The 21734-nt window shown below is 43.4% G+C and overlaps 1 pseudogene; it reads right to left on the reverse strand.

Moving 5' to 3' along the window:
* Nucleotides 1-180: 180 nt before the first annotated feature.
* LOC143986823 (tripartite motif-containing protein 75-like) lies at nucleotides 181-20909 on the reverse strand (annotated as a pseudogene).
* Nucleotides 20910-21734: the final 825 nt, after the last annotated feature.

Here is a 21734-nt window from a genome sequence, read left to right on the forward strand (position 1 = left end):
AAACCATGTTGCACTGATTGATAAGACTTGTACAGACATGTTAGGAGGCATGCTGGGAGCTGTAGTCCAAAATCTGACTTGTTAGTGACCGCAACATCTGCCAGTAGGAATTATATACTGTAGGACCTTAGGTCAACCAGTCAGGACACCAGTGAGGTCACCAGTCTTGGGGTCAATTCGTCACACTTCCTGTTTCCCTCGACATACCTTTATACAACCTTCCTTTACATAAAACATGGCATGGAGGGGCTCGATGAAGAAGGCGGTGGAGGTGCCGGATTGGGATACCCAACTCATAAAGAGAGAACTGCCCGGCCTCATAATCCATATTTATTCTGACTTTGGTTAGTAAATTATCAGGTAAAGTCATGGATTTTTTGTCATGTTTTTCTGATAACTGATTAGACTTGCTCTCTAGACACCAGGACATGGGATTATGTCCAATTTCTGTATAGGTTCCTATCTTAAGTATACTAGGGTAACAAATCCCAACTTTCCAATGTGATGATACCCCAACATCCACATCCCACTAATGTCTCCCAGTTTAGAAAATATGACTGCTCATACCTTGAGGTATCACACCCATGGGTCTCTTTGGTGATTGAGGGCGATTTAGGCTTTCTGCTACCTTGCGTGCGGCCTTCTTGTCATTTTAAATATATAGATACTCATGAGCTGTGTCTTCATCCAGTGTTATTTCTTCAGGTTCTGGTATATGTATCCCTTTATTTACCCCTGTTATTATTATATCAAATAATCCTGTATGTAGTAGGTGCAAGATGTCAGCCGCAATCAGTTCCTCCCCACCATGAAGGAGTTTATCACGTCTCTCTTTGTCCTCCTCATCTCCATCCTCAGTATCACACAAGTCACCTGTGTCTGATTCCTGTAAAACACTCAGTGGATCCGTCATGTTACGTATCTCTTCGATGTGATGTATATTTCTGGACAGCTCGTCCTTCTTTATCTCCAGATCCTGGATTAAATCAGAGGCTGGGAATGAGACTCTCTCTGCTAGGGATGAGCTTCGTGTTCGAGTCGAACGTACGTTCGACTCGAACATTGGCTGTTCGTCCGTTCGGCGAAATCCGAAACTCTTGGTCCGTTCGCGTCAAAATTCGTGTGGCGCGCACGGCCCACAATGCACTGCGATGGCGCAGTGCATTGCTGGCTCATGATTGGCCAAGCATGCACTGTGACCCCGCATGCTTGGCCAATCGCAGCGCCAGCAGCGAGGAGAGCCATGATTGGCCACAGGCAGGATGCCTGTGGCCAATCATAGCTCAGGCTGTGTAGTGCACGCCCCACACTATATAAGGCCGCCTTTGAGGCGGCCTCGTGTAGTGTGTTGGCATCTGAAGCAGTGGGTGTTCTGTGTACCTTCAACACAGTTACACACCGATCGTTTTTGGCTGATTTCCTATCTTGCTCTTGTGTAGTGGTTATTGTCTGTGCCCTGACCGCAGTATACACCACTATATTCACCTCACCTATATAGCTAGTGATCTATCTTTAATAATAGAGCTTGCAGTCAGTAGTGTTAGGAGATAGTGCATGCTGTCTGCGTGCTCTGTACCCAGTACATACCGCTATATCCACCTACATAGCTGTTCTCTATTTGAGCCCAATTGCCATCTGCAGGAGTTATTGGAAGTTGTGTGTGCCTCCAGCACAGCACAGTATACATCTGTATATACCCCTTTATCTCTGCTGTTTTCTGGTTATTGTCTGCGTGCCCTGACCGCAGTATACACTGTGATATTCACCTCACCTATATAGCTAGTGATCCATCTTTAATAATAGAGCTTGCAGTCAGTAGTGTTAGGAGATAGTGCGTGCTGTTTGCGTGCTCTGTACCCAGTACATACCGCTATAATCCACCTACATAGCTGTTCTCTATTTGAGCCCACTTGCCATCTGCAGGAGTTATTGGAAGTTGTGTGTGCCTCCAGCACAGCACAGTATACATCTGTATATACCCCTTTATCTCTGCTGTTTTCTGGTTATTGTCTGCGTGCCCTGACCGCAGTATACACCGCGATATTCACCTCAGCCTAAGGCCCAATTTTTCTGCCCCTGTTTAACAGGGGCGTTTAAGTACAATTTTTGATGCAATGCTTTGCAGCAGGGCTAATTCCAGCAAAAAAACTAGAGTATATGGAATAGGTTGCAGTGTGGTGGCACCAGCAGCAGTGCCTAAGGCCAAATTTTTCTGCCCCTGTTTAACAGGGACATGAAATTACAATTCTTGATATAATATTTCGCAGGAGGGCCCCTTCCTGTGCCCACCCAGAGTAACGGTGAGGACTTATAGTGTTGTGGCACCAGCACCACAACCACCAAAGGTCAATTTTTCTACCACTGTTCAACAATGGCATGTAATTACAATTCTTGATATAATCGTTCACAGCAGGGCGCTCCAGCACCCACCAAGAGTCACTTTGAGGGCTTACAATGTTGTGGCAAAACCAACACCTTGTTCCGCCATTTCTGCAGAGCATATAGGGCAGGCCCCTATTTTCAAACATCCAACTTACAAACATCAGACAGCAGCAAGTGAGATGAAAAAAGATGGACGACAAAACAAATTATACAGGGGTGATAACCCTTCCCTATGTTTTCCAAAAAGCTTAAAAATAGTTTTTTTGACTGGAGCTACACTTTAAAAATGTACCAGTTGAAAATTACAAACAGATTCAACTTAACACAACAAACCTACACAGTCCCTGTCTTGTTTGCACCGCCTGTATACTGCTGTTCTGAGTATATAGGGCCTGGGGGCCACACGCATTTCCTTTTTTTAATATGGGTACGGGGTTCCCCTTAATATGCGTACAAGACCCAAATAGGCTGGTAATGGGCAGGGAGGGCTACCCATGCCATTTTTCTCAATGATTTTCAACCATATTGCAGGAACCAGATATAACATTAAAACCGCAAGCAGTTTTAAATGGTGTTATTTCCGTTTAATGTCATTTTGTGCAGGGACTGTTCTAAACACGGGAAACACGTGGCACTTCACAGGCATACTACAGACACCCCCCAGGCACCATATTTAAAGGAATATTTCACTTTTTTTTCACTTTAATCGTCATTAAAATCAGTGCTCCCGCCAAAACGGCCGTTTTTAAAACTTTTTTTTGCATTGACCCATGTCCCCTGAGGCAGGAGTCAGGTCCCCAAACCCTTTTTAGGACAGTATCTTGCATATTAGCCGTTAAAATTAGCACTTTCCATTTCGAACGTTCGAGTCCCATAGACTTCAATGGGGTTCTAACGTTCGTAACGAACGTGGGGTCCGTTCGAAAGTTCTGGTGCGAACCGAACCAGGGGGGTGTTCGGCTCATCCCTACTCTCTGCCTTCATAGTTATCTCTTTAAGTACTCTCCTCTCCAGGATGTCCAGTTGTCTCCTGATGTCTCTGAATAGGGTCATGATGCTCTTGGCTACACCGTCTGCACCATCTTGCACTTTTCTCTTGTACTTCTGCAGACTCTTGATGCTTTCCTCCATCTCCTCTCTCCTTTTCACCAACTTCTGCAGAGCATCTGTCAGGTTCTCCTTCCTCTTCTCAGAGGCCTCCTCCAGTGCCTCCACCTGGTGTTCCTCATGGTCTCCATGCAGCCTGCAGGACCCACAGAGACAGGCCGAGTCCTCGGTGCAGTAATACTCCAGAATCTTCTCATGGACGGAGCATTTCCTGTTCTTCTGGGGAGTGGTGAGGTTAGATAGGACATGTTGGGATAACTTGCTGTGGACATTTACATGGTCATCACACAGAGAAGCTTCACACATTAGACAAGATTTAACAGCGGGTACAGGAGAGTGAATACAGTACGTACAAAAGACCTGGCTCTCCTTTTCTTTCTCTGGCTCGGTAGATCGCACACTCACCATTATGTTGCGCAGTGTTATGTTCCTGCTAAGTTCAGGCTGCTCCTGGAACTCTTCTCTGCATTCAGGACAGCAATAAACTCCAGACCCCTGTGTATCCAGATAATTTTCTGTACATTCCTGGCAGAAGCTCCTTCCTTGAATCAGAGGACGCCATCGCTTACTGCAGAAGAAAGAAACAAAATGAAATAGATGTGTGTCAGAGGGAGGGAGACAGAGGAGGAGATATCACTTTGTGCAGAACATGACATTTGTATTGTCTGACACTTCCCCCCCCCCACCTTTTGCCACATACCCCCCAACTCCCCCCTTTCCTCCAAACCCCCTCACACCCCATTAAACCAGACCAGACTGCGTTTGGAGTAAAGGGCCAAAGGCCTTGATTTATTAACCAAAATATGTAAAATATAAAATATAAACTTTCAATAAATAACTTTTAATAATAATAACTTGTAAACTTTTCCTTTAACACTGGAACATGGGTCATTAGCATATCCAAGACCCTACTGGTCACTGCACCATATATTTGACCTCTTGACCTCCAGACGGCATCCCCTGTCTCGGAGGCTAAACCCAAAATAATGCAGTGACCTACCCCTTTTCTCTTCCGGTTACCCCCTTGTAACCAGGAAGTACATCACCAACCATCCCCATCCCCATGGATGGGTACAACCTAATTACCACCTGCATCACTTACCCTTCTAAACTGACCCCCCAAACAACCTGCACACCCAGCCAACACCCCCTCAAAACAAAATCCTACCAACCACAGGGGAGGGTGGGTGGGAATCTCTTCCTCCTCCGCTCTCCAAGTGACCTAGCTTCCGCTCGGCTTCCCGGCTGAACGTGCTAGCTCCGCCCCTTTAGCTCCACCTACCCGGCTTCTTAAAGCGGCCCACCTATATTGTCCCTAAAGCGGCGACAGTGCATACAAACAACTGTCATGCCGTCCCTGCGCTTACAGCCTTTGGCTGCTGCTCCGTGGCCTCTCTGGAGGGAGAGAAGAGATCTGCTGATCAAGTCATCCAAGAATTTACTGATGCTATTGCCAAAGATCTGCAGATTTCCTTATGGTCTGCCTGCCATGAAGGGGGCTGTTCTGAATGGGTGGAATTGTGAACCCTCTATGCAGCCTGCGTGCTGGATAGTGTGATCTGTACAGGCGACATCTGACCTGGTACAAGGAAGGAATAGAGTCAAAATCTGGAAAAGCACAGAATACAGGACTCACAGGAATAGCAAGGGTTTTGTGCAACACTGGGGTGCAGAGCTTACAGATAGGCAGAAATACTGGTAAAAGAGACTTACAACACTGGGTTAATGAGTTCCTGGGAGACAAGAGTACAGGGGTGTCTTAAAGCATTGGGATGCTGGTCTTACAGGTACACAGGGGTAACAATGTTTATGAGGAACAAGGTGGTGCACAGGGCAGCAGTCCAGGGAATGCAAGATACAGGTGGGGTGCACAGGGGGTGTAGAGAAGAAGGTATACCTATTGGCAAGGGTGTTGCTTCAGCCGAAGTCTGAGCACAGCACCGGGGGGAGGCAGGCTGTGTGTGTTACCTACCTGGCGCACACTGACCTACCTAACCCACACTGACCATTACACTCACCTACCTGACATACATTGACCTACCTGACATACACTGACCCACTCTCACCTACCTGACATACACTGACATTACACTCACCTTCCTGACATACACCGACCCACACTGACCTACCTGACATACACTGACCATTACACTCACCTACTTGACATACACTGACCTGCCTGACCCACACTGACCTACTTGACCCACACTGACCTACCTGACATACACTGACCATTACACTCACCTACCTGACATACACTGACCTATCTGACCCACACTGACCTACCTGACATACACTGACCCACACTGGCATGATACACTGACCTACCTGACTTCAGGTGATGTGACCTCCTCCTGCAGTTCAGCCGTAGTGTGTGGTGCACCTGTAGAGTAGACAGCAGACACTCCAGGCAGCCAGAGCCATGACACACAAGAGGAGAGGAGAGCTGCTCGCCCGAGCGCCGAGTGGGGATCTTCTCACTGTGGCACGGTGGCCACATTGTAATTCCCACCTTCTGGAGCCTACAGCACCTATGATGAATGTCACACGTCCTGTGATCCCTGTATTGGACCAGTCAGATGTCCATAATAGGTGCTGCAGGCTCCAGAAGGCGGGACCTGCTATGCCACTTGGCCACGCTCGGGTCAGATCAGTCCCCACTCGGCGGTGGCTCTCAGGCTTGGGGCTAATAATAGAACCGTGCATGCCCGAGACCCGGGAGTTTTTGGGGACCCACTCAGGGCTCCAACCACCGTCAGACCCCCCCCCCACCGATGCCACTGATTATTGGTACAGCGCATACAGCAGAGGTGAAAGCCCTTGGAAGGGCTGAGAAAGTAAGGAACTGCTTGATCAACTCCAGAGCTCCAGAAGGTGGATATGTTGCCAAAAGTGTCCAGTGCGCCCCCTCGCCAATATTCCAATAATACAAACAAATGGCCACTGCCCTACCTATAACTGGCCTTAGAAGCAAAGGCCAGTGGCTTATTAGTGTGGCCCCATCAGTGCCAATCAGTGCCCATCAGTGCAGCTTCATCAGTGCACATCAAGTGCCACCTCTTCAGTGCCCATCAATGCAGTCTCATCAGTACCCATCAGTGTAGCCTCATCAGGGCCCATCAGTGCCGCCTCCCAGTGCAGCCTCATCAGTGCCCATCAAGTGCCGCCTCATCAGTAAACACCAGTGCAGCCTCATCTGTACCCACCAGTGCAGCCTCATCAGTGCCTATCAGTGCCTTTCAGTTCAGCATTATCAGTGCACATAGTGAAGAAGAGATATTACTTATTTGCAAACATTTTTAACAGAAACTAAAAACAAAGTTTTATTTAAAGTTTTTTTTTTTTCTTGTGTTTAGCAAAAAATTTGAAAAACCCAGTGATGATTAAATACCACCAAAAGAAAGCTCCATCTGTCTTAAAAAAAATCATAAAAATATCATATATGTACAGTGTTGCATGACCACGCAATTGTCATTCAAAGTACGACAGCGCTGAAAGCTGAACATTGGCCTTGGAAGCAAGGGGGTGAAAGTGCCCAGTATTGAAGCGATTAAAGTGTCACACACGCCTTGCTAAAACTGCAGTACATCCATTTTCTAGTCCTTTGTGGTGCATTAAATGAATGGCCAGCCTTAACACAATGCAATGGACCAGCTTGGTGGGAATTGACCCTAATGGGGTTTTTCTTTATCGTACATCACGGAGTACAGAGCAGTCATATATATTACTACCTATGTTATACAGCACCTTCAGGTGAATGGACACTGGTAGAATAACCAAAACAGGAAGTCCCTCTCTATATAACCCCTCCCATACAGGAAGTACTCCATTTTTTTCCGACCAGTGTCAGAAAAGGTGGATGGTCACTTTTAAGCTACCTGTGAGCTTCCATGCTGTAATCCCGCACAGGTTCTTGAGAATCAAGGGACAGCATTTCCAGATCCGATCCATTTCAAAAAACGACTACGCTAGGATAAATGGTACCCGAGCCTTCGTAAAGAAGATTAAACACATCAAGATTTTTCTTGTAATGCAAACTTCTGGTGCTAGACCCTGCGTTGTGGAAATCCTGGGCACTTCAGAACTAACACTTTTCTGTAGGGTGCTCTACAGGTCCAAGGGAGTGGACTCTCACATTAAAAGAGTAACCAGTCCTTGAAGGTCCATGGTGACAGACCCTGCCACGATGGGATTACTTCAGCTAGAACAATCTCTGAACTGGCGGCCCTTTCCTGTAAGGAGCTGTATTTAATTTTGCATCATGATAAGGTGGGGATACATCCTTTTCCTTTTCCGTCCTTTTTGCCGAAGGTAATGTAGCGCTGATATTTTTTGCCTACTAATGTAATGTTGATGTTTTACAATGTAAGCCTATGGACAATTCTATAGCTTAGTATTTGGCGCCATCTAGTGGCCAAACACAGGTAGTGAACCCAATATTGCTTTCACAAAGCACAAAGACTGAATACAGGAAGTGGCTGTTATTTACTTTGGAAGGTTGACCTTTACCCAGGATGCTTTGTGACCTACCCATGGACACCCTCTCTGACAGTGCATGCTGGGTAGGACATAAAAGGAGCCCGAGTGGCCATTTTAGGTCTCTTCTGAATGCATTGCCTACCTGTGAGGACTGGTGAGGAGGCCTCCCAGAAGAAGCGGCCTACAGCTATTGCAGAGCGCAACTCCAACAGATTGTGTGAGTGACCTGACGGTGCCAGAGACACAGTGACCAGATTTGAGAGATCCAGAGACACTCGTTTGAGTACCGGAGGACTGGGTTCACCAAGCATAGCGGAATGGAGTGACGGAGCCAGTTGATAGAGAAGAAAGCTGCAATCACCGGATCAAAGCTACCATACAAAGCTCCGATCCAGTTTGTGCATGGGTTGCGGCCCACAGTTTTTTAACTTTTGCACGTAGTCAGACTTATATACAGGTATCGCTTGGATCTGTAGTCCTACAGAGGAGGAGTATAGCAACTGACACTAGGCAGGTATAAGGCCTATCTGCTGTTGCATCTCAAGCCTTGTATCATAATTCCTGAAGTTACACCAGGAGCATCTTTAACTCAACTTGAATAACTTTAACCCTTGGATTACAAATCACAGGGAATTATCCTAGCTAGCGAAGATCAGAAGATAAAAACTGAGTACTTTAAGTGAGATCTCACGCATAGGTATTAAAGTAGGGGGAGCTCCCAAATATATGCATATTGTTTGTAACTGTTTTATCAAAGTTCATTGATAAGTTCATTGTCCTGTCAATCTATGTTGGATGACAGTACAATTGCTGTAATCACCTATCTACAAATATATATAGTAAAATATACTTTGGTTAAGTACCTCATTGTGTGGAGTATTGTTTTCACCCAGCAGGTGGAGCCAGTGGATCCTGAGAGGACAATACAGGTATATTGTGATATATTATATTGTACGGTATTGTATTGCACCACAGCTGTGTCAAGGAAACTGAGCCAATTCAGTGGGGGTTCATTAGCAGAGTGCAGGCCCAAATCAAACCATCAGCCCCTTCGGGGGTCAGTGCTACAGTAGTTTCTGATTTTCATTTAAATCAAGAAATTTCTTCTTACCTTCTTTTTTCTTTAAAGCCTCAGCTTGCCAGAAGAGTAGCAGTTATACCTCTCTGTGGTGTGCGCAGTCAGAACCTATTTGGAAAGGTCTGCAAGCATCAGAAATTCTGATCCGTTTTTTTGTTTTGCCAGAAGGCCCCAAGAAGGTTCAAGCGGCTTCTAAGGTGTCCATTTCACTTTGGATTCGCCAGTTAATTACTCAGGCCTATGGCCTGAAGGGTAAGGCTCCTCCCTTTGGGGTTAGAGCTCCTTCTACCAGAGGTATTGGAACCTCCTGGGCTTTTCACCATCAGGCGTCAGTGGTGCAAATTTGCAAGGCTGCTACTTGATCTTCAGTACATACGTTCACAAGATTTTATCAGGGGGACATTAAGGCAGCAGAGGACACGGCTTTTGGCCGTAGTGCCTTACAGGCTGCTGTATAAATCTGATGTTTTTCATACAGTGTATCTCCCTCCCCTCAAGACTATTGCTCTGGGACATCCCAGGTAGTAATGTATATGGCTGCTTTCCTGTGATGTACGAGAAGGAAAATTTTATTTTTTCTTCATATTTACCCATAAAATCCATTTCTTTGAGTACATCACAGGACGCAGAGGTCCGTCCCCTCTCTTTTTGGGAGTTCATTGCTTGCTACAAAACTGGAGTACTTCCTGTATGAGAGGGGTTATATAGAGGGGGACTTCCTGTTCTGGTTATTCTACCAGTGTTCATTCACCTGAAGGTGGTGCATAATCCAGGTAGTAATGTATATGGCCACTCTGTGTCCCGGATGTACTCAAAGAAATTGATTTTACAGGTAAGTATGAAGAAAAAAAATCGATAATTTTGCATTTTAGGGTATCTGTTTTTTTAATTGTTAAGATAGTTACAGTTGTGCTCATAAGTTTACATACTATTGTATGACTTCTTGGCAATTTTTCAGAGAATATGAATGATAACACAACAACTTTTCTTTCACTCATGGTTAGTGTTTGGCTAAATTATTATCAATCAACTGTGTTTACTCTTTTTAAATCATAATGACAACAGAAACTACCCAAATTACTCTGATCAAAACTTTACACACGCCTGTTCTTAATACCGTGTATTGCCCCCTTTAACATCAATGACAGCTTGAAGTCTTATGTGGTATTTGTGAATGAGGCTCTTTATCTTCTCAGGTGGTAAAGCTGCCCATTCCTGTTGTCAAAAAGCCTCCAGTTCATGTAAATTCTTGTGCTGTCTTGCATGAACTGCATGTTTGAGATCTCACCAGAGTGGCTCAATGATATTGAGGTCAAAAGACTGAGATGGCCACTCCAGAACCTTCACTTTATTCTGCTGTAGCCAATGACAGGTCCACTTGGCCTTGTGTTTTGGATCATTGTCATGTTGGAAAGTCCAAGTACGTCCTATGCGCAGCTTCCTGGCTAATGAATGCAAATGTTCCCCCAGTATTTTTTGATAACATGCTGCATTCATCTTGCCTTTATAGCTCACACATCCCCAAATTATCAGTGTTTCACAGTAGGAATGGTGTACCTTTCATCATAGGCTTTGTTGACTCCTCTGCAAATGCTGTTGCATCTCAAGCCTTGTATCATAGTTACTGAAGTTACACCAGGAGCGTCTTTAACTCAGCTTGAATAACTTTAACCTTTGGATTACAAATCACAAGGAATTATTCTAGGGAAGATCAGAAGATAAAAACTGAGTACTTTAAGTGAGATCTCACGCATAGGTATAAAAGTAGGGGGAGCTCCCATATATATGCATATTGTTTGTAACTGTTTTATCAAAGTTCATTGTCCTGTCAATCTATGTTGGATGACAGTACAATTGCTGTAATCACGTATCTACAAATATATATAGTAAAATATACTTTGGTTAAGTACCTCGTTGTGTGGAGTATTGTTTTCAGCCTTGTGCTTTGGATCATTGTCATGTGGGAAGGTCCAAGTACATCCCATGCGCAGATTCCTGGCTAATGAATGCAAATGTTCCTCCAGTATTTTTTGATAACATGCTGCATTCATCTTGCCATCAATTCTGATCAAATTACCTGTGCCTTTCTAGCTCACACATGCCCAAATTATCAGTGTTTCACAGTAGGAATGGTGTACCTTTCATCATAGGCTTTGTTGACTCCTCTCCAAATGTGGCATTAATGGTTGTGGCAAAAAAGCTCAATTTTTGTCTCATCACTCCAAATTACTTTGTGCCAGAAGGTTTAAGGCTTGTCTTCATGCTTTTTGGCGTATTGGAAGTGGGATACTTTGTGGCATTTGCGTAGTAGTGGCTTTCTTCTGGCAACTCAACCACGCAGCCCATATTTCTTCAAGTGCCTCCTTTGAAACAGCCACACCACATGTTTTCAGAGTCCTGTATTTCACCTGAATTTATTTATGGTGTTTTTTTGCACCCCAAACAATTTTCCTGGCAGTTGTGGCTGAAATTTTAGTTGGTCTACCTGACCGTGGTTTGGTTTCAACAGAACCCTTCATTTTCCACTTCTTGATTAGAGTTTGATCTTTGCTGATTGGCATTATCAATTCCTTGGATATCTTTTGATATCCCTTTCCTGTTTTATACAGTTCAACTACCATTTCCCGCTTATCCTTTGACAATTCTTTTGCTTTTCCCATGACTCAGAGTCCAGAAACGTCAGTGCAGCACTGGATGAAAGATGCAAGGGTCTGTCAGGAGTCCAGAAACTCATTGACCTTTTATACACACACACTAATTACAAGCAAACAGATCACAGGTGAGGATGGTGACCTTTAATAGCCATTCAAACCCCTTTGTGCCCACTTGTGTGCATGTTATCAGGCCAAAATCACCAAGGTATATACACCTTTGATCAGGGTCATTTGGGTAGTTTCTGTTGCCATTATGATTTAAAAAGAGTAACAGTTGATTGATAATAAATGGCTTCAGACAAGCACTAACCATGAGCGAAAGAAATGTTTTTGTGTTATCTTTCATATTCTCTGAAAATGGCCAAGAAATCATAAATTATGCCAGGGTATGTAAACTTATGAGCACAACTGTATATCTGTGTAGAATGTAGAATTAAATTAATATATCACAAGGGATGTAATACAATGTAATGTGAGTACCAAGGAAATACAACATCACTGATGTCAGTACAAATACCCTCAGGGTATAAGTCGTATGAATCAAGTTTACCGGCAGATCCCAGCACGCTGCACTTGTTCTTCCAGTTCTGTGTGAAATGCTTCCTTGTCATTGTTAATCCTGATATGACACATTTTTATTATTTTCACATAGGGGGAAGTTTACTAAAACCAGAGAGTGCACAATCTGGTGTGGCACTGCATGGAAACCAATCAGCTTCCAGGTTTTACTGTCAAAGCTTAATTAAACAAGCTGAAGTTAGAAACTGATTGGCTACTAATATGCATGGCTACACCAGATTCTGAGTGTTTTAGTAAATCACCCCCCATAATGGCATTGTAACTCCTGAGTGACATACACTATGTTACCAAAAGTATTGGGACACCTGTCTTTACACGCACATGAACTTTAATGGCATCCCAGTCTTAGTCTGTAGGGTTCAATATTGAGTTGGCCCACCCTTTGCAGCTATAACAGCTTCAACTCTCCTGAGAAGGCTGTCCACAAGGTTTAGGAGTGTGTCTATGGGAATGTTTGACCATTCTTGTTGGACGAGAAGGCACGGCTCGCAGTCTCCACTCTATTTCATCCCAAAGGTGTTCTATCGGGTTGAGGTCAGGACTCTGTGCAGGCCAGTCAAGTTCCTCCACCCCAAACTCGATCAGCCATGTCTTTATGTTTTTTTTTTTTTTTTAGGAGCTGAAATACTGAAAAAAAATTATAGCGCCACATCCCTTTAAATATATAGAATAAATTCGGAAAGTTTCAATGGGAGTTTTTAAGCTAAAAAAAAAAAAAGAAAATATGGAAAATATTAATTTTAATAGATTTTAAAACATATAAATACATAGATTAAATATTTCAAAGAATACATCAGAAAGTGCATAAAGATATTTGCAATGCTGATTAGTCTCTACATGTTTCGCCATACAAAATGGGGCTTCTTCAGGAGAAGTGTTTATATCAGCCGTTATGCATATAATCACTATAATGAAAAAGGACAAAAACACTCAAAATTACAAACACAATATATATATATATATATATATATATATATATATATATATATATATATATATATATATATATATTAAAATTTACAGTCATGCAGAATGCCGTATAGACAAAAATTGGTTTGAAGAGCTGACCTGTGTATTCAATGAAAAAATGATGATCCAAGAGTGAATGGATAAAAACGGTCAATTTTGATGATACCATAGAGAGGGGTAAGTTAGTAAGGAGGACAATACCCACTGGGTTCCATCTGTCAAATAGAAACCAATAATAAATAATGTACTCAAATAACTCAATAACAAAGCTCAATCAAGAATCCACATAAAAAAAAAAACTTGCCTACCTCAATTTATCAAATAAAGAGAGGAGCTAGCAGCTTTCAAAATGGAGAAGTATGAAGGAAAACTTCAAGATATAGATATTATCAGGAACCCCTTAAAGATAAGGTAGGAACCACTTAGCCACAACAAGCCAAATTACCATCAAAAAGGTCCTAATATAGGACAAGACTGATGAATAATTACCTGAATATACAACCTCTGGAAATGCCAAAATGATAATCAAAAAGAGGGGAACCTCAAGGTATATAAATGCCAAAGTCCCCTTCTGGAATTAAGACGAAAAGTTAATTTCAATAAAATGAATATCTAAACCAAAGATGGTATCAAGTCATAGTAAAAAACGTTATTACCTACTAGCAAACAGACTCCCTCTCTGGTGGATCAGCCATTGAGACTGAGCTAAGCGATCCTTTTATCCCTCCTTTTATCCCTCTCCGCCTCGCTTGCTGCCAAAAACGAGGAGAGGACGAAATAAGCGTCATACAAAAGGCGCTGTCACACCAGAAGTGACACCGGCGCACCAGAAAGTGACGCTGGCGCTAAACAAGGAACCGGAAATGACTTAAACGGCATCCATGGCCAAAAACCCTCAAACAAAATTTCAAAGGTGAAAACAAGTAACAAAAACGGCTAAAGGAAAGTGCCATGCTAATCACTGATGCTAAATGAGAAAAACAAATGTTGTATAGAAAAATAACACATGACTACAGCGCCTGCTGTGATGACTAGACTGGCGCCCTCCTCTGGAGCTCAAAAGAACACCAGATAGAGGAGTGCCCTGGGTGTCCATATGGCACATATGATCCATAATCCAACCACTAATTACTAATAATAATCAAATAAAAATTGTAAGATTGGCAACTCATCCCGGGTAAAAGAAAGTTATTTAACCCATCGAGTTGATACACAAGTATAATAATTAAATATAAATATAAATAAAATAAATTTACAAAACACAGGTCAGGTCAAAAACCAAAAGGAGTCCTAACAATACTGTTTACATAAATTCACCATTACACCCCCAAAAACCATAAACACAAATATTCTATAATATGAGGAATTAACCTCATTAATAAGGGCAAAAGACCTATAGATAGGGCTTAAAACTGAGGGATTCGTTTAAGCCCGGATGGACAGTGGCAGCCAGGATATGAATCCACTTAGATTCTCGTTGGAGAAGGATCCTATCAATACCCCCCCCCCCCCAAAGTCAGGAACATACTCCAAGGCAAAGAATTTCATTTTCGAGGTGTCAAAGGAGTGATACAATCCCATGTGTCTACTAATTGGTGTTTCCATTTTTTCCTTGTTGATAAGGGAAACATGGTCCTTTATTCGGTGAAAGAAAGGCCTTTTTGTTTTTCTTATATAGAAGGCCTGACAATCACATTTCATAAAATAGACCACCCCTATGGTTTTACAGTTTGCATAGAAATTAGGTCTGTACAATTGACCACTGGGGAGAGTGACTTCAGTAGCGTTCATCAGAAGACCACAGAAATCACATTTACCACATGGGAAAGTTCCTTTTACGTGCAAGTTTTACTCGAGAGGTCAAGTGACTATGGACTAATTTGTCTTTAAGCGAACTCGATTTTCGATAAGTCATCTGAGGATAAGCTCCAACATACTTTGATATTACTTCATCCGTAGATAAAAGATGCCAGTATTTTTCAAAGATGCGATGAACCTTCTTATGCTCACCTGCATATCTTGTAATCAAACAAACTTTTTGTTTGATTGTTTAAGACATGATTTGCTATATCCTCTATGCAATAAATGTACCTGAAGGGCTCTGGCCTCAAGCTCAAAGTCTTCATCCTTACTACAATTTCTGCTTATTTTGAGGTACTGACTATAAGGAATACTCTGGACAAGGGACTCCGGATGAGAGCTAGCTGCATGCAAAATCGTGTTCCCAGCCAGAGGTTTTCTATAAAGAGAGGAACCAATTGTTCCATCTTGATTTACATAGATGCTGATATCTAAAAAAATTATACTCTTTTAAACACAAGTCATTGTGAATTTCAAAATATATGAGTTCATCTCTAATTGACTCAAAAAATACAGCCAGCTCATCCCGTGTCCCTGTCCAGACGATAAAAATATCGTCAATAAACCGTCTCCAAATGAAGACTTTTTCAAAAGTCTCAATAAAGTCAGAAGAGGAAAATCTCTCTCGCTCCTACCCCAAAGGGTACAGGTTAGCGTACGAGGGGGCACATTTGGTTCCCATCGCAACACCCTGCACCTGGAGGTAGTGGGAGCAATCGAAGGTGAATATGTTGTTATTCAAAATGAACAACAAAATGAACAATGAACATGACTTTATGAACCTTGCTTTGTGCATTGGTCCAAATCATTTGGTGGAGGGGGAATAATGATGTGGGGCTGTCTTTCAAGGGTTGGGCTTGGCCCCTTAGTTCCAGTGATGGGGACACTTAAGGCATCAGCATGCCAAGACATTTTGGACAATTTCATGCTCCCAACTTTGTGGGAACAGTTCGGGGCTGACCCCTTTCTGTTCCAACATGACTGCGCACCAGTGCACAAAGCAAGGTCCATAAAGACATGGCTGAGCGAGTTTGGGGTGGAGGAACTTGACTGGCCTGACCTTAACCCAACAGAACACCTTTGGGATGAATTGGATCTGAGACTGAGAATATATAATATAGTATAGTAATATTAATAATAGTAATATATAGTAATATAGTATATATTAATATTACTGCCACACAATCATATTGTAACAAATTGATGCATGATGTGGAAGTTGGGGTGAATGATGTAGAGGGAGGTGTTAATGAGGGGTTTTGGAATTGCATCTTGATGGCGATTAAATCTCAAAAGGTTTCTTAGCCAGGATTGTGTTTAAGTTGAGGTTCTGGGTTTGTAGTCTCTTTTTTGTTGTCATTAAAATACATTTCCTAATGTTACTTGCTGATGTAAGCATGCTTTTTTTTGTTTAGTTGTTGTTTATTTCTGTGTAAATATGTTTTTATTAGTGAGCTTTATGTTTGTATGATTTTTTAATTTAAAAAAATGTACACCCTAATGCCCGCCACAATCACATACTATTATTATACATTTATATAGCTCTGACATATACCGCAGTGCTGTATAGTGAACACGGAACCAGTCAGTCACATCAATCTCTGCACCAAAGGAGCTTACTCTCTAATGTCCCAGCCCCTAAGACCCCCCCCCATCCACAGTCACATACTATAATTATTATTATTATACATTTATTTAGATGGATGAATACTCAGTGATGCCCTAAATGTCCATAAATGGGAGAATCTTTTCCAGCATCAGCCTACTGACTTACAAAGCCCTGAAAGGCCTTATTCCCCACTATGTAGAGGATCTTCTAAGTCTCTCTGAAATTTCCTATTGGCGACTTCATTTATCCCCAACGTCCACTTTAAAAACATTGATCCTGATGCCTTCAATCTTGATACTTGGACCTTTTGGAATTATCTACTTGTATCACTCCCTGAAACATTTCTCTTGGATGTATTCAAAACCAGACTAAAGTTGGCTAAAATAATAATAATAAAAATATATAGTCAGTCTGATAAAAGGTAAAAAAAAAAAAAAAAAAAAAACTGCTTTTGCTGCAATAGTCAACTTCAATCTGGAGCAGTCCCCGGCAGTGCTTCTTGTCAGCCACCAGAAGTCTTTTGCTGAGCCCAGCCTGTCATGGACCTCCCCCAACCATGTGACTGGGCATTGACTGAGAAGCGGCACAGTGATGTCACTCTGTTCTCTCCTCATGTCAGCATGCTCCTTGTCAGCACATGAACTAAATTAATCCTTGTGCCATTATACCCATCCCTTCTCTAATCTCTGATTTATAGGGACTGCACAAAGCTGATGCTTACACCCATTGAATGTAATGTGGAGGTCTGCCCACCGCTGCAAAAATTAAAAGCCAGCAGCTTTTGCAGCATACTGCAGCTGCTGACTTTTAATAATCGGACACTTACCTGTCCTGGAGTCCAGTGATGTCGGCACCGCAGCTGATGTTTCCATCAGCTGTCGGGTGCATGCAGCCTGCATTGCAAGTAAGAAAACCCGGGAGTGTAGCCTTATGGCTTCACGCCGGGAACCCTACTGCGCAAACGCGAGGCTCTCCTACTGGCCCCACAGCCGGGGAGGAGGAGGGAGCCCGGGCAGTGATGTCAATACCCGTGGCTGAGGCTCCTGGAAGTGGGCACATGATACCTGTGAAAGACAGGAATCCCAAATGTGGCACGGGGGCGGGAGGAGTACAATAAGCGGTAATCACACTTTTGGGTGGAACTCCACTTTAAAAACAAATGTAATAATATTAAATTCAAGATTAATCACTGCACTAGTAACGGTTATAAAGCAGCTGCATAAAATTGTATGGTGACAATAAGAAGCATGAAAAATATATTGATATAAATGCAGTGTAGCACTGAACCCTGAAGGAGCTGCTGGTTTTGTTGGGCTTACTGTTACCTTCTTGACCTCGTGTGCGTCTAGGGGTTTCCCGTGGTAGATGGCCCAAAGAATTGCAGAAACTGACACTGGATCCTCTTTTTGGGATATTTATTGGAAAAGATAACACAGTTTCTCAATGAAGGGTAGAGTGTTAGGAAAAGTAGTTTTGGAACGGCAAAGAATAGGAAGTCTCTCACAATAGAAATCCAGAGAATTACTGTTTCACAACTGGATTCTCACAACTACCGGATAGGCCTTCTCTCACTAAGCCTAGCAGCCGATAGAGTGTTAAGTAAAGCAAAAGTATTTGCCACAGACTTCGACGTCTATGACGAAACGCGTACGACGTAGCCACGCACACTACGTCACTTCCGGTCTGCAGATCGTGTGGAGTGCAGCTGGAACACACACCGCTCCTCCACAGATCTAGCGGTTCTAGCCAGGATTTTAGCAATAGGTTTTTGCTTAGGATTTTTTTACCTATTGCATGAGGGTAGAACAACCTAGGGTCACCTATAGAGGTGCACCCCCATTGAAACTCCAAGTAGCCCCAAATATAATTAGACCGACAGTAAAACCAAGCTTCTTCAGCAATTTCAAGGGCTACTATCATTGTAAAAAATGTGAAGTTTGTCTAAATAATTGCCTTAAAGCGGTGCTCCCACTATATAAAAAAAATAAAAATAAAAGTCAGCAGCTACAAATACTTCAGCTGCTGACTTTTAATAATCAGACACTTACCTGTCCCAGGGTCCAGCAATGCAGGGGATTGAAGCCCCGCTCGTCTCCCGCTGCGCTTGGTGGTGCCAGCATTTTAACTGTGGGCCGCGCAATAATCTGGGACCTGTCACGTGTCCCAGATGATTGACAGAAGGGGAAAAAGGTGATCTCCCCTCCTGCACCAAGGGAAATGACATCAGAAGCCTAGGCACTGGAGGGGGCAGATTTTGAGGGACCACATAGCAACAGGGTAAAAAAGGAAAGTAAAAAAAAAAAAATTTTCCAAATGTTTTATTTTTTTTTCAAATACATTAATGACATTTTGTTTTTTTTGAGTGGAACCCCACTTTAAGGAGAGGAAACATACCACTTTTAGTTCTAACCTTACTGCTCGATCATATGATGTGGAATCTTTTATCACCTGTTTGACCAAGAATGTGGTCTTCTTAATTTATTCTTAATTTTTTTCTATGTATTATTATTCTTGTTTCCGATTTGGCCTGGTTTCTTTTCCTTTCCCCTCTCAGAGACTATATGGATACATTCATAGTGTTTCCTATCTAGTCTCCCTATACATGGCCACCATGGGTGTTTCTCGCCATGTATTTTGAGACCTGGATGTAAACATCCGGTTGTCTGTGGTGCCACTTCCTGCGGGTTGGGAGAGAGGCTTGGAACACAGGGGAATGGGAGTGTCTACTTCCGCCCTTTCTCCTATATAAAGAAGTCAGTATGAACTCTAACTCCGCCCCTGATGGCGTTCGATTGGACGAACTGCTGCGTTGGGAGGAGTTCTGACATCACAACACTGCAATGTGTCGACCGTGGCCATCTTTATGGTTGGAAACAAATGCTGCTTATACAGATTGCTGTTTTTTACACGCCCATTTTTATCTGATGAAATGTGAGTACCCTGTTTTTTTCTTTGAATAAATATGACCCTGGTTCATAATACTACACCATTAGGAGTTCTTTCTTTTATATTTTATATATTATATAATCAGTGGATTTATAATGCCTTGACCACCTCTGATTAAGTGGTCCATTCTTTTTGGTAAGAGGCCTGGTGTGTTGATGTTCAGTGGATTTGTATTTCTGTCTACACTGTGGGTGATTCCAGCATTTTCTCCTGAACAAGAACTTCATTTAAAACACTGTGGACTTTTTATTTGTGTAACACTGGCTTCTGATGAGCAGGCGATATGTTTTTTTCTAAAGTTAATTTGCCTAAAACCATAGTTAGGTTTTGGGGCTATTTCTCTAAATTTCTGGTTTCAGTACCAGTCCAGCTGGGTTGCACTGGGTTCTCCTTGACCGTAGGTGTTGCTGTCACTGCTGGCAAGAGTAGAAATGCAGTTTAGCTGGGTGTATTGAATGTCACTGTTCTCTCGGTACCAGTCCAGTGGGAGTGTTCTCCTGCTGTGCATTCTGGGGGGTGGTATTTAAGGTACCGACACCACGTGGTTTGGAGTACCATCTTTGATTTTCTGTCTGTTCGGTTCTGGTGGTCCTCCTGACCAAGCCCATGGCCCTCTGGGCCTGGGGCATGGAACCATATATTCCGAGTCTCGTGGCGGGCTGGCCCGAGGCAACGCAACTGTGGGGAAAGGTCTGAGTGGATTTCGGAGCCTATTGATCCAAGGGTGGTCCGGTGCCGTCTCATCTGAAGGGAGAGGCCCAGCAACTGAATAACCCCAGGGGAAGGCTCTTCAGGAGAAGGCCGTGCGCAAGGCTGGCTTCTCTGAAGGAGCCTGGAAGCTAAGTTGAAGGACGCAACCTGGATCCACACTCATACAGTATCGCTGGATCAGCTGAGAGAACATGGTACCATATGATAGCTCTCTAAATTCATCTACGTCCCTCAGTAACGCTCAAGTGTACATCACAAGTCTGTGGCAGAGACTTTTTCAAACACATTACCGGCTGCTAGGCCTAGTGAGAGGAGGTCTATCCGGGGGTTGTATAATCCAGTTGTGAAACGGTCTTTATTCTCTGGATTTACTATAAGGACTTCCATTATTTTTGAAGTCTAAACTAGCAGCTTCTTCGGGGGTTAGTGCTACATGTGGGGGCTTATCCAGGATTTGCCGTTACCTCTCACAACTAAAGAGAATTGTCTGTGTGGAATTCATACGGTAGAGGAGTTGTTTTCTGGGCTGCGCCATTTTACAAGGAGTGATTGATGGCCACTCTTTGGTGCATAAACTATGGGCAGAGTTGGAAAGCCTGCGAGTTGCGTGACCGGAGGAACCAGTGGGAGGAGTCTTGCTTGTTATTTTCCCTGCACAAGGCACCACGTGAGTGGGTCATAGGAGAAAGAGGAAGAGTTTGGTTTTCTTTGCTAAGGAGAAAAAATGTTCCAGATGCCAGGAACATCGTCCAACATGGGACCCAGGATGCCTTCAGTGGGAAATCCCACAAGTGTGAGACTGCCTGGGACTTTGCTCATGGATACAGGAATTCGTCTGAGACCACAGGCGCGTTTTGTACTGTTTACTGGGAATGCTCTGCAACAAGTGCGAGGGACTGGTCGCAAGTCACCGGCCATTTGTCCGATGCCTGAAATGTGGAGAGTACTTATTTAAGGTGGAGCAACCAACCGTGTCGCCTCGTGCATACCGTATGGACTGGGCCACGGGCATCGCCACCGAGGAGTCTGCTGTATATGCTCCTGTGGCGAGGCCTGCAACTTGTATACTGACCACCACAATCAGTATCCCGGAGGGAGATGCTGTCACCACCATCACCGGAGGAGCTACTCCAGACATCATGGACACTACTTCATCTACCATTACCACTATCACTACGCCTGCTCAGGGGAAGGTGGGGTATGTGAGAGCCTCCTGCGGCCGCGGTGGAGGCCTAGCTCAGAACTTGTCTGGACAGGATCAGGGGAAAGAGATCGCTTCCAAGGAATCCACTGCAGATACGGGTGAGAGTTCTGAGAAAGTTGTAATGAGTGGGACTGTATGTAAATATTTGCCAGCAGA

This window comes from Lithobates pipiens, unplaced genomic scaffold (assembly GCF_037356315.1).
Source record: "Lithobates pipiens isolate NorthernLeopardFrog02 unplaced genomic scaffold, aLitPip1_a1.2 Scaffold_18, whole genome shotgun sequence".
Taxonomy (NCBI): Eukaryota; Metazoa; Chordata; class Amphibia; order Anura; family Ranidae; genus Lithobates; species Lithobates pipiens.